Raw genomic sequence first — 12611 nt, 5'->3', positions numbered from 1 at the left:
CTTAGATTATATAGTAGGCTTATCTAGATGAAATAGATGATGTCACACTCAATGAACAATCATCGGTTTATTAAATGCCCGGTTCTGACCGCCCTGGCCCACCAAAAGTTCCTCTGACGTGCGCTGCCTGCGTTGGGTCACTGACATGCAAGCCATGTACCCAAAGAGCCCACACGTCGGTGGAATAACTGCGCGGTGTCGTACGTCAGAGTCGAGGGCGCCACTCGATGCACGCCCGACTGAACACGCCTCCTTGCCGCATTCAAACGCCTCCTTGAAACCCGTGTGGAAGCCGAGAAACCCACTCTAGACACACGTCCGTTCATGACCGGGCCGGCATTAAACGCAACGTCGGCCGAGCTCCTCCCGTCCACCGTCAATGTAATCTCCTATTTAAACGAGGCCAAACGCCGGACAAGAATCGCACACCTCCGCCGCTCCCCTATCTCCTCCTTCACCATTTTGTCCACTCTTACAATGGCTTACGAAGAGTAGTTATCCTGCATCCAAGCCAGTTGGGTAGCCCGCCAGATAGGAGCTATGCATCTCGCTGATCCACCTCCCTCCCCTCGCCCGGCGGAGCCAGTTGCCGCCCCAAGCCGGCGCGCGGTTCAGCAACTCGCCGCTCCAGGCCAGATCGACGAGGAGCGGTGCACAGGCGTCGTCGCTGCCGTCCACACCGCCGCCTCGTACAGTGCCTCCCGTGTCTGCGACCGCATCTCCCGTTTCTGTGGCCGAGACTCCCTTGCCGGCGGTCGTGCCATGCAAGCAGAGACAGAAGCCGGGTGCGCGGAGAGCGACGAGCCGGTGGCCAGCGCCTCCGCATCTGCCGCCATCATCGAGGAGAAGTAGAACACGGGAGGCCGCCGCCGCTTGGGTCCCATGAAGGGCCATCGCGGAGGCGACGCCGGCGTACACAGCAGGTGTCTTGCCGGATCCTTTTATTGCGAGGACCTTCGTCGACCCCGCATGGGCTCCACGGAAGCGGAGAAGCCCCCTTCCAGCATCATCTTGGGCATCAGCCAACCATATCAGTTGGGCAGCGGGGAAGCAAGCCGTCCTTTGTGCTGAAGCATATACCTCCAAGGCTAACGGCAGTCCGGTGATCGTGCTGCCGGACATGAGGAACACAAATGTTTTGGCAGGCGACCATTTAGGCCAGGTATTATATACCTGTGTTGTCCAGAACTAGCACCGCTTAGTTGATTTGAATGTAATGAAATCCGTCATGTTTGTATGAAAATCTGGTATTTTATATGAATTTCGTCATTGTTTATGAGAAATATCGCCGTGTTTGCATGAATTTCGTCCAGTTGGTTGAGTTGCTGTCAGAATGTGTGCGGCTACGATTGGATGGCGTAATATGCGGGTTGCCGGTCGGTCTGCGGCCGGCTCGGGCGGCGTGGTGGGACAAAGAAAGCATAGCTCGTGCAAGCTCGTCTCCAACGTGCGTGCTGGAGGATGCATGAGCACCCGAGCCATTCCTCGTTCATCGGTGGCAAAGTCACCGGTGGACAAAAGGGTCACCAATATTTTGGCTACCCCGGGCAAAATCCAAACAGCCCCTCCCAGCAGATTCAAATCCCTTGTTCATCGTGAAATTTTGCCATGTGTTGTTTTCATCACTACAAAAAAATACACTTCCGTGATGATACGTGTTTGTCGTAGTAGGTCACGTTTTCTGTCATGCATGTACATCCATGACAAAGGGTGACCGACACGTGGCATTACCAAAATTATCATCACGGAAGTGTCCACTTCCATGACGATAAATCACGCGTCATAGAAGTGTTTTCGTCAAAGGGTGACCGACACGTGGCATCCACCGTAACGAGACGCCGTTAAGCTATCGGGTCCGGTTTTGGATCCGATAACCCGCTAACAGCCACGACCAATGCCGATTTTCCACGTGTAAAATTCTCATTGGCCGACGGAACCACGCGTCAGCTCCGCGTTGGCACAGGTGTCACTCATCCAACGGTCGAGATGGGCCTATGATATGTTGACACATGGATGGGCCCAAAAGTGGCCCATAAAGTTTAAATGGGCTGGCCCAACTAAAGGCCCACAAGATTTAGCGGACCATAATGGGCCGGCCCAGCTAAAGGCCCACAAGATTTTGCAGACCATAATGGGCCGGCCTAGCTAAAGGCCCACAAGATTTAGCGGACCACAATGGGCCAGCCCAGCTAAAGGCCCACAAAATTTTGCAGACCATAATGGGCTGGCCCAGCTAAAGGCCCAACATTCTCAGTTAAGGCCCGTACGGCTAGTGTCAAATCGGCCCGTCAACAGCTTGTCCTAAACTTGTCATCATCGCGGCCCATGGTCACTTCTGGCCCGTTAACAGTCCGCTAAGTATATGGGTCGAATTACGACCCGTTGTATTTCCAGCCTGTTAAAGGTCCTGCTTCATTTGGGCCCATTTACAGGCCATTGAAACTTTCGGCCCATAAACGACCGTGAAGGATTTGGGTCATATTCGGCCATGTCTGACATTGGGCCTGTTAGAGGCCCACTATAGATTTGGGCCACTTTCGGCCTGTTAACGTCGGACGAAATCCATGGGCCATATGTGGCCCAACGTCACATCGGGCCCATTAACGACCCATATAAAAATGACGATAATCTAGCCCGACCAAACTTCTGGCCTATTAAAGGCCCGTGTATTAGGTCGGTGCATTTACGGCCCGTTCGAATTTCGGCCTGTGAAAGATCTGCATCGTAAATGGGCCACCATTTCGGCCTACTAAGACCAGTGGGTTATTTGGCACAATCAGGGCCCAATCTCACTTTCGGTCTTTTAAAGGCCCATGTTTTTTATGGGCTCGAGATATTTACACCTGTAAATGGCCTATTGTTACTGAGGGCCCAAATTATGTTTAGGCCTATTAAAGGCCCACTATGGGCACAGGCCTACCAGAAAAATATGAAATCTTATGCTGATTTATGCCCAGATATTTTTAGTGGGCTACATGCAAATTTCGGCCCATAATCGTTTTTAGCCCAATTGGAATGGGCCCGACGAATCTTGGCATGTTGGGCTCCTACGAAGCTTTCGGCCGAATACATTACTAAGATAAACCTACACTATACAAAAATAGCGTCATAACTATTGCAGCCTTTGGCAGCATCATAAATGCTATATCACAACAAAGTAAATTCCAACCATACAACAAAAGGCCTGTTGGCATAAAGTTTACAGTCCTTGCAAATAAAAGCACCATCAGATGTATAGAAGCACAGATCATTTGACCTGAGTGCTAATGTTTCAGGCTGTAGAATCTGATGGAGCAGCACGATCTTCACCTTTTTCCGCCATTGCTCTTGAACAACGAAGCGAATGTCTGATAGTCTGGTTTCAAAACCATTCATATCTTGACGACATTTGTCAACCACTATTCTTGTTTCCAAAACGACGTCCATTAGGGATTGGACTTGTGTCTGGAGCACAGATATATCACTCTGTCTAGCAGGAAGATTTTGTTAGGCGATTTGGATGAGGTTACCTTGACAACCAACCCAGAATTACGCAGGAAGGTGCTTTTTGCACTGTTAGTGGAGAGATACTGACGCACTGGAGCAAGAGGTGACATTGTGCCTGTGGTAGCCTCGTTACCTTCAGGTGGTTGTGGCTGTTCAATCATTTGTTCCATAGCTTCCTGAAAGTTTGAACTTGTAGATTAGTGTACCAGATAAGTTACTAATGAGATAAAAACAAACAAAGTAGGTTACACGTTTATACATAACTTATTTTGGTGAACTACTGTAATACATTAGCATGTATTGTAGTGCCAACTACATAATAAAATCACTTTCGGAACATATGTCCATGTAGCATGCCTACTGTATTGTCTATTTCCTCACATCCATTGACATCTAAGGATAAAGAGACATGGTTTAAAGTAGGGTGAACATAGTATGACATCATTCATATCATGGGCAAACAGATATAAAACAAACAGGCTATTTTATCATTGTGTGCGCACGTGAACATAACAACTAGAATACAGATCAAGACCAAAAGAATATCTTTCATCTCTTTTAAACCATGTAAGGTGAAATGATACGTTAAGACAACTGTGTATAAAAGTGAACAGAGTAACTGACATTGGCTGCAAACCAAGTAGTTAAATGAACACATCACAGTACCAATCAGTTCAAAGGCAGGAGGAGTAAGGACTTACAACAGCGGCTTGAACTGGTGTGCTCATGCCCTTCATCTTGCTGGTGTGGCAATCCTTGAAGATTTGCACCGCATTCGGTTCAGGTTCTTTTTGGTCCGCACAGGCTTTCCTCTGTATTTGGAACAAGTCAATATAGATACGATAATATGGCACAGAAAAAAGAAGGAAGTAGCAGCTATTTACAAGAGCCTCGCAGTGTGCAATATAGCTATGAGGTCCTGTTGTCTGTTGGAATTTCACTTTAGAATGGTTGGTCTTGTTCTTCAAACAGTTAGCCTAGAAGAAGATACACTTGTAAGGCACATACATAAATACAAGTTCAATATGTGGTCTGATCAAATACATATAGCCTACCTGATACTTTGGATCAGACCAGTGTTTAACGAGGGCTGTCCAGTCTTCATCTGTAATATATTCCACTGGAGATGTTTGGGCGATTTCATTGTTAGCCTTGCCTTCAAAGTGAGATTTTCTAAGGTGGTACCGATACTGTCGCAGAGCAGACTGGAAAACATGAGTGCATGCTTGTTTAGTTGCATCATCTTTCGGATCCAACTTGAACCTCATCTGTTGAAAAAAGAATGTGAGTCTTATTAGGAGGAAGCTAGAAAGTGTGGGACAGAGCAAGACAATATTACTAATTGCGATGAATAACATTACTTACGGATAAATGGTCAAGGAAGGTGTTAAACTGGGTATTGTCTTTCTCATTCCTGTACTGGATCCACGTTGGGAGGATACGTGCATGACACCTAACGGCAACAGCTGCCTCTGATACTAACTTGACTCACTCTGTAGCATCACGTGGCCTTTTTAAACCTGCCTCAAAATGGACCTCCATTCTTCCTCCTTTAGATTTTGTTAATCTGTCAAGCATTATCCCTGATGTCTGTTTCCACTTGCGTCGTGGTGCTAGTTCAACAATGAATATGGAAAGTGTTAGTGTACATCAAACTGCGAGAGTACATATAAAGGAGCATGCAACTGCAAGTTGACTCGGTCAGGTACCGTCTTGGTGTTGATGCTCATGAGGTTCATCTGATCTTGCCAAGTCCTGTTGTGTCAACAGTGCTTCGGAAGTAGTGTTAGGTGTGAAGGCAGCTTGGGAACTTGCCAGTTCCGGAGCAAACGAACGAGTAATTCATTGAGATGGTGGTACAGTTGAAGCGGATGCTACAGCTGGCGGAGCAGGTGATACTGTGTTTGTAGATTTAGCCGGTGGACTTGGACCTTCTACTGCACTATAAGTACCAGCAGAATCTGGACGGCAGATCCTTTTTCGTTTCACCCGACGAGTAACACCACTCCCTACTATATTATTTTCCTTGCTCTTTTTTGACTTTGCCATGTCAAGCCGTACCCACAACACAAAAGAATAAAATCGCTCTTCAAAACTCACTGATGCATGATACAGACAAGCAATACTTTGATGTAAGACAACCGTATGAGGATGGAATATGTAAGAAAAACAGGACGGCATGACATATTCACAGCTACGATGTGTAAACTAAGCAGAAGGATTTTCAAGAAAATAGAAGTAATGCAAGCTAGACACCATATGAAAGATGCAACCAATATTACTCTGCCAAGTTAAAAGTGTCTTGTCATAAGTGGCAATTTGAAAAAATAGAAGCAGTACAACACAGAAATCAATGCAAGATGCCACCACTATCAAACTGCCATGTTAAAAGTGTCCAATCATGAGTGACTGATGCGAGATACACAACAGCAGTACTTTGATGTAAGAACATGGTATGATAGATAGATGCAGTGTATTCTAGACACAGGACGCCATGTCATATGCACATGTATAACGTATGAACTCAGCAGGTGCAATTTAATCAAAATAGAAGAAATACAGGCTAGACAACATATGCAACATGAAACCAATTATCACACTGTCAACTTAGAGCAAGCACCTGCGATGGTGGAGTATGGGAGATGAACTCATCATGTAGACTTGGGACTTCAACTTCATTAGCACTAGCAGTGGCAAATCTAGAGAGTCTCTGTTTGCGCCGGTGCGAAGGACCACCAACATCTCCTAACTTACTCTTTTCCTTCCTATTTTCTGATATTGCCTTATGAAGTCAAAACCACAAGAAGATGAATAAAATTAGCTCTGCATAACTAGTTGATGCATGATACAGACGAACACTACTTTGATGTAAGGCAAGCGCAGGATAGGAGGATGGAATATATACAAAAAAAGACAGTGTTTCATATTCACACGTATGATAGGAGGATGGAATATGTATGAAAAAATAGTAAGCGGAAGGCATTTCAACAAAATTAGAAGAAATGAAAGCTAGGCACCATATGAACATGCAACCAATATCACTCTATCAGGTAAAAAGTGTCTCGTCGTAAGTGCCATTTCAAGAAATTAGAAGCAGTACAAGCTAGAAGACAATGCAAGATGCAACCTACATCACAGTCCCAAGTTAAATGTGTCTTCTGGGTAAGTGATCGTTGCAGGTATAAGTTGTAAGCTACGCAGATGCAATTCAACATAATCAGAAGCAATACATACTAGACATCATACGGAAAACGCAACCACATATAACAGTTCCAAGTTAGAGCAAGCACCTGTGATGGTGGAGTAGGGGAGATGTGCTCATCATGTACACGTATGTTCTAGAAACAGGAACACGTGTCATATTCACAGGCATTATGTGTAAAGTAAGCAGATGCAATTCAACAAAGTTAGAAGCAATACAAGCTAGACATCATACGCAACATGCAACCACATATAATAGTGCCAAGTTAGAGCAAGCACCTATGATGGTGGAGTAGGGGAGATGTGCTCATCATCTACACAGCTACGTTGACTGTCTAGCCTTGCGTTGTCTTGCGAATCTTGTTGGGAGGATGGCGGAGTAGAATCTGTAGAGAACCTCCGTTTCAGTTGCTCGGAAGGACCACCATCATCCAATGCCTTGCCAATTTCCTTCAGCTTTATTGATTTTGCATTGTGAGGTCAAACCGACAAGAAAAAGGAATATAATTCGCTCTTCAGAACTCATTCATGCATGACACTGACGAACACTACTCTGATGAAAGGCAAAGTCATGATATGAGGATGGAATATGTACGAAAAAATGGACGGCTTGACATATTCACACCTATGATGTGGTAACTAAGCAGAAGGCACTTCAACAAATTAGAAGCACTTCAAACTAGACACCATATGAAAGGTGCAATCAATATCACTCTGCCAAGTTAAAATTGTCTCGTCATAGGTGGCGTTCATCAAACTAGAAGCAATACATGCTAGAAATCATATTCAAGACGCAAACCAATATCAGACTGCCAACTTAAAGGTGTTCCATCATAAGTGACTGATGCAGGATACACAAGAAGAGTAGTGTACCAAAAACAGGAAAGCGCGTCATATTCACACGTATCATGTGTAAGGTAAGCAGATGCAGTTTACACTAATTAGGAGCAATATAAGCTAGACACCATATGCAACATGCAACCAGATATCACACTGCCAAGTTAGAGCAAGCACCTTGGATGGTGGAGTAGGGGAGCGGAGACTTGGACCTTGTAATGCACTATCAGTACAAGGAGAATCAGTACAGATGCTCCGTTTACGTTGCTGCAGAGGACCACCATCATCGCCTTCCTTACTCTTTTCCTTCCTCTTTCTTGAGTTTGCCTTGTCAAGTCAAACCCACAAGAAAAAGGAATAAAATTTGCTCTTCAGAACTCATTGATGCATGATACTGACGAACACTACTCTGATGAAAGGCAAAGTCATGATACGAGGATGGAATATGTACGAAAAAATGGACGGCTTGACATATTCACACTTATGGTGTGGTAACTAAGCAGAAGGCACTTCAACAAATTAGAAGCACTGCAAACTAGACACCATATGAAAGGTGCAATCAATATCACTCTGCCAAGTTAAAATTGTCTCGTCATAGGTGGCGTTCATCAAACTAGAAGCAATACATGCTAGAAATCATATTCAAGACGCAAACCAATATCCCACTGCCAACTTAAAGGTGTTCCATCATAAGTGACTGATGCAGGATACACAAGAAGAGTAGTTTCATGTAAGAACATGGTGTCATGGACAGATATAGTATGTACCAAAAACAGGAAAGCGTGTCATATTCACACGTATCATGTGTAAGCTAAGCAGATGCAGTTTACACTAATTAGGAGCAATACAAGCTAGAAACCATATGCAACATGCAACCAGATATCACACTGCCAAGTTAGAGCAAGCACCTTAGATGGTGGAGTAGGGGAGCAGACACTTGGACCTTGTAATGCACTATCAGTACAAGGAGAATCGGTACAGGTGCTCCATTTACGTTGCTGCAGAGGACCACCATCATCGCCTTCCTTACTCTTTTCCTTCCTCTTTCTTGATTTTGCCTTGTCAAGTCAAACCCACAAGAAAAAGGAACAAAATTTGCTCTTCAGAACTCATTGATGCATGATACTGACAAACACTACTTTCATGTAAGGCAGTCGCATGATAGGAGGATGGAATATGTATGAAAAACAGGACGGCGTGACATATTGACATGTATGATGTATAAAGTGTAAACTAAGCACAAGGTGCTTGAACTTGTTAGAATCAGTGCAAGCTAGAAACCATATGAAAGATGAAACCAATATCACTCTGCCAAATTAAAAGGGTGCCCTAACAAATGTATTTGACCTAATTAGAAGCAATACATGGCAACAGGCTAGAATAATATGCAATATGCAACGAATAAAGGTGGCTCATCGTAAGTGATTGATGCAGGATATAGAAGAGAGGTAGTTTCATGTAAGAACAAGGTTAACACATAGATGTAGTGTGTACCAAAAATAGGAAGGCATGTCATATTCACAGGTATAATGTGTAAACTAAGCAGATGCAATTTACCCTAATTAGAAGCATTACAAGCTAGACACCGTATGCAACATGCAACCACATATCACACTGCAAAGTTAGAGCAAGCACCTGTGATGGTGGTGTGGGGGAATTGCAGTCATCAACTAGAGAGCTACGTTGACTATCTTCATTTAGCCTTGTTGTTTCTTGAGAATCATGTGGGGAGGATGACACTGCACTCTTTAAACGAGTATGGCGTCTCACAATAACCCACTCGGGTGACTGTCTCATCATAAGTGATTGACGAGGGATACAAAAGAGCATTAGTTTGATGTACGAACATGGTTCAAAAACAGGAAGGCATGTCATTATCAAAGGTATAATGTGTAAAGTAAGCAGATGCAATTTAACCAAATTGGAAGCAATACAAGCTAGACACCATATGCAACATGCAACCACATTTGACAGCGCGAAGTTAAAGCAAGCACCTGGGATGGTTGTGTGTGGCAATTGAGATCATCAACTGCAGAGCTACGTGTACTGTCTCCAACTGCTGACACTGCATCCTTTAGAGCGCTGAAAAGCTTAGTGCTTATCTTCGAATTACACTGGAGCGACTTCTGTCTTTTCTTTTCAGCATTCATCAACACTGCGTCAGAGTCTGAAATACCCATGCATAAAAAAACAATAGTGTGAGTATGGGTGAAGTGTGTGCACAATTTGTACAGTGTAAAGGTAGCAGATAGCAGGTCGGTGAGAAATAAATGACGGGAGACATATGATAGCTCTACAACATGCATGGCACACTAAATTACTACAGGATTCTATGAAAATAACATTCGACTGAAAACAAATAGGTCAGTCCATTTTTTCTGCACCATCCGATGTACAAAGAACGGGCAGATCGCCTTCATCTACCTCCAGCCAGTCAGTGTTGACAATCTTCCTCGAAATGGCAGCGACCACCAGCCCAGTCCCCTGCCTGCGCCCTCCTATAGACCTCACCGCACCACCGTGCTTGGCACTGCCCCCCGGCCATCCATTCGAGCCCCGCCGACCTCCAGATCGGGCGCAAGCAGCTCCTGCGCCCCACACCCCTATGATAGACACCGATGCGCCGCTTCCCCGGCGAACAGGCGGACTAGGTGCTCCGCACACCTAAGCGGGTGATGCTTCTTTTAATTGCGGTTCGACTGACCCTGAATTGAAATACAGGTGGGCTACTGACCTCTAGCAAAGGTTAAATAGTAAAGGGAGGAAACCTTGTGCATTTAGTATCACGAAGAAGATGCAGTAAGAAGCGCTCAACTAGTTTCTTTCGTGGGATGAATACGGTGTGAGCAGAGACGTAAGGTTTGCACGAATAAGGGAAGAGGAGTACCTCTTTTTGCTGGCAGTGCTGTGTCCTCCTTCTATTTTTCCGACGATCTTCTTGTGGTTCACTGGAAACAAGAAGTTGTGGAGGACGGTGCAGCCTTGGACAAACCCATGGCCAAGTTGTTGAGTGTGGTGCGGTGGCCGTCTGTCGGCGGCGGGGAGGCAGATCCGAGGCGGCGAACAACGGCATAGTGGGAACAGCTCCTGTGCGGTGGACGGTTGCGACAGTGGAGCAGCAGCAATGAGGCGCAGGACGGTGTGGTCGGAGTAGTTCTGGTACGGCGCACGTCGGCGTCGGCGTCGTGGAGGCAGCTCTACCTCGGCTTCAGCTGCTAAGTCCGTGAGGGCGTTGCGGTTGCGGTTGCGTTGGACGACGACGTCGGGGTACCGGCTCCGGCGTGATGGAGGAGGGCGGTGGTGGATTGGGTGCTATGGGGTGGAGGACGGAGGAGGCTGGGGTTTCGCGGCTGGTGGAGAGGGCGTTTTGGCGCCCACCGAGTATGAATGGGGAAACGGAGGGAGGCGGGGAACTAAGGGGGAACAATGTTTCGGTTTGGGACGCGCTTGTTTGAAATTTGGGGAAAGTTACAAACTTTGCCCCCATCTAAAATTTCAGACATATTGCGGGTTGGGGGTAGGACAGTAATCTCAGGTGTCCCAAATGTGGGCGGGATAGATTTCGGCCAAGCACATGGGTGTTTAGGCGCCCACGGCGTATGAATGCTTCTCGGAGGCAGTTGAGACTGGCGTCTTTGTGAAGTTACAAACCTACCCCGGTTTAGACCTTTGGACATCGGGCCGATAGGCTACACGGGCCAGAGTCAGGACAGTAATTTCCTACCACCAAACATTAGTCTCGCGCGGTTTCGGGTGACCAGAGGCCTATTTGGCGCTTCGTTCAATATTTGGGAGCATAAGCATTAACATTTTTGGTTCTGTTGAATTGAACATTCAGGATTTGTCAAACTTCACAAATCTTTACTCTTGAAAATCCTAAAGCTACGATTATTTTGGAATGGAGGTGGTACATTTGAATATACATTGTACACGAGTATATATTAAAAAATATGCAACTTACCTCAGTTCATGCATGGTTCCAGATATAATCTCCTTGGTTGCAAAAAAAAGTTAGACATGCGTATGAATATATATAGCATGTTCAAACGCACAACAAAGATTGATGGCCCCTTTTACATCTGATTTACAAATGCCATTATCTCGGGTTCAAATAGATGAATGCACTTCCTATGAATTCGAATCTTCGAAACCCCCTTTATGTTGAATTCAACATGTATTCTATTTCGTAGCTAGCAATTTGGAATGTATCCATGCAAGTGAAAAATGTATAAAGTGATTCACACTAACAACATGGAGTGCACTAATTAATGTTTATATATGAATTGCAAAAGCATCCATTGCCTGTATTTCAAACCGCTCTCACTCTATGGATCAATATATGAAATAAACACATGCACATGCTAGAATTCAATAGAGTATGGGTGTCTGATAGACCGATTTTCGTCCATACGCAATTTGCAAAATTCATGATCTCATCCAAAAATAATAATGCCATTTATATTTTAATTTAATGCGTAGAACCGCCTTTTACACGTAGATGCACTATGCCTCGGCCCGTTCTCACAAACGCGCTATATATCTCTCTATCTACCGCATAAGTGCACACACTTTATATGCATCGGCATTTCTCTTTCACACATGCTCACAATCTTCTCGGGGTGTCGGGGAGTCTCACGCACATGCTCTCTCTATCTCTCTCTCTCTCTCTCTCTCTCTCTCTCTCTCTCTTTCTGACTACTATGTACCACTCTTTTCACTAATCTCAGTTGGAAAACACTATTTCTCTCACATGCATATATACACACGCACGGTGTGCCTACGTGTCTCCCGCACACACATTATCTTTAGGCCTCTCTCGCACACATTGCCCCCCCAGACACACCTCTCTCTTAGTAGTTGGCAGATATGATTCCATCATATCATTCGGTAGGATATCCCTGACGGTTAGGCTGGATGGTAATACGAGGCAAAGTTTTACCCTAGTTCGGACCCTTGCAGTTGAGGAAAAAGCCTACTCCTGGTACTGTATATTAGTGATAGGGGTGTGTACAAAGTACACGTCAATACCAGGCATTGTGCGTGTGTGTATACTATCGACGAACTATCCCCCAAGCTTCTATAACATA

The sequence above is a fragment of the Aegilops tauschii genome, chromosome 6 (genome assembly GCF_002575655.3).
Source record: "Aegilops tauschii subsp. strangulata cultivar AL8/78 chromosome 6, Aet v6.0, whole genome shotgun sequence".
Classification (NCBI taxonomy): Eukaryota; Viridiplantae; Streptophyta; class Magnoliopsida; order Poales; family Poaceae; genus Aegilops; species Aegilops tauschii.
Note: the sequence above shows the minus strand (reverse complement) of the source record.